The sequence below is a fragment of the Alosa alosa genome, chromosome 9, assembly GCF_017589495.1.
Source record: "Alosa alosa isolate M-15738 ecotype Scorff River chromosome 9, AALO_Geno_1.1, whole genome shotgun sequence".
NCBI classification, from domain to species: Eukaryota; Metazoa; Chordata; class Actinopteri; order Clupeiformes; family Clupeidae; genus Alosa; species Alosa alosa.
In genome coordinates, this window is record NC_063197.1 from 32,037,599 (window position 1) to 32,040,314 (window position 2,716).

The window sequence follows — 2,716 nt, forward strand, 5'->3', positions numbered from 1 at the left end:
GAGAGAAGAAGAGAGGAGAGGAGAAGAGGAGGAGAGGAGAAGAGAGGAGAGGAGAGAAGAGGAGGAGAAGAGAGGAGAGGAGGAGAAGAGAGGAGAGGAGAAGAAGACAGGAGAGAAGGGGAGAGGAGAGGAGAGGAGAAGAAGAGAGGAGAAGAGAGGAGAGGAGAGGAAGAGAAGAGGAGAGGAAAAGAGACGAGAGAAGAGGAGAGGAGGAGAAGAGAGGAGAGGAGGAGAGAGGAGAGAAGAGAGGAGAGGAGAAGAGAGGAGGAGAGGAGAAGAGAGGAGAGGAGGAGAAGAGAGGAGAGGAGAAGAGAGGAGAGGAGAAGAGAAGAGAGGAGAGGAGAGGAGCAGCTTGAACGAGACTGATTGATCACTTTGATTAAATATGGATCATGGAGACAAACGGGTCGGATCACACCACAGCATCCCAGCACACACAAACACACACACACAACATACTCATCACATATCCCAAACACGGTGTAGACACACAGGCTGAGCATGTGGCGAACCCCTGACAAAACATACAGCCTTGGCTTGCAAACACACATCACAATCAGTCTACTGACACACACACACACACACACACACACACACACACTTGTCAATCCAAACTTCCAGTCTCATTTCACGTTGGGCCATGGGAGTCCCATGTCTAGACCCTCCCTGATCTATCTATCGTTTGAAAACGTTTCCAGAAAGCTCCTGGTACTTTTCCCAGCGCCCCAGCCTCGCCTCAGCCGCTCAGCCCGGCTGAAAGATTCAGGAGGCGAAGAACTCCGGCGCTCTACTTGCCCAAAGAGCCGTCTGTGCCTTCCCAGAAACCGAGCCGCACGCACTGCATTATGCATCACCTGCGGTCGCCACACAAAGTGGAGCTTACTGAAACACACTCATTTGAAAGCCATGCGCTCGTCACGCAACGCAGAGCAGAGCAGCACAGCACAACACAACACAACACAACACAACACAACACAACGCAGCGCAACACAACACAACGCAGAGCAACACAACGCAGCACAGCACAACACAACACAACGCAGCACAACACAACGCAGAGCAACACAACGCAGCGCAACACAATGTAGCACAACACAACACAACACAACACAACACAACACAACACAACACAACGCTAACGAAAGCAATAACAATAACGAGTATCAAACACAACGCAACGCAGCACAACACAATACAACGCAGCACAACACAACACAACGCAGCACAACACAACGCAGCACAACACAGCACAATGCAGCACAACACAACACGACGCAGAGCAGCACAGCGCAGCGCAACACAACGCAACGCAGCACACGCAACACAATGCAGCACAACACAACACAACACAACACAACGAGACAACAACACAACGAAAGTACCAACATAACACAACGCGAGCACAACACAACACAACACAACACAGCCGCAGCACAACACAACGAAAGCACAACATAACGAAAGACAATAACACAACGCATGCGAACACAACGCAGCACAACACAACACAACACAACACAGCACAACACAACACAACGCAGCACAACACAACGCAGCACAACACAACACAACAACGAAAGTACTAACATTAAATACAACGAGTAAATCATTAACATAAACACTAATGTAGCATAACACAACATAACGCAGTAATAAATAATAACACAACGTGAGAGTAAATAATAAATACAACGTGAGCGCGAATATAACACAACAATAGAGTAACACAACATTAACGCATCACAACGTGAAAGCACAACACAACACAACACAGAGCAACACAACACAACACAACACACAACACAACGCAGACACAAGACAACGCAGCACAACACAACGCAGCACAACACAACGCAGCACAACACAATGCAGCACAACACAACGCAGCACAACACAACACAACGCAGCACAACACAACACAACGCAGCACAACATAACACAACGCAGCACAACACAACACAACACAACACAGCGCAGCACAACACAACGCAGCACAACACAACGCAGCAATAAACAACACAACGCAGCATTAACACAACGAGCTTAAACACAACGCAGCACAACACAACACAACACAACACAGCACAACACAACACAATGCAGCACAACACAACGCAGCACAACACAACACAACGCAGCACAGCACAACACAACACAACGCAGCACAACACAACACAACGCAGAGCAACACAACACAACACAATGCAGCACAACACAACACAACGCAGAGCAACACAACACAACGCAGCGCAACATAACACAACACAGAGCAACACAACACAACGCAACACAACACAGCACAACACAACACAACACAGAGCAACACAACGCAGAGCAACACAACACAACGCAGCGCAACATAACACAACACAGAGCAACACAACACAACGCAACACAACGCAGCACAACACAACACAACACAGAGCAACACAACGCAACACTACACAACACAACACAACACAACACAACACAACGCAGCACAAGACAACGCAGCACAACACAACGCAGCACAACACAACACAACGCAGGCACAACACAATGCAGCACAACACAACGCAGCACAACACAACACAACGCAGCACAACACAACACAACACAACGCAGAGCAGCACAACACAACGCAGCACAACACAACACAACACAACACAACACAGAGCAACACAACGAGCAGCACAACACAACGCAGCACAACACAACACAACACAACACAACACAA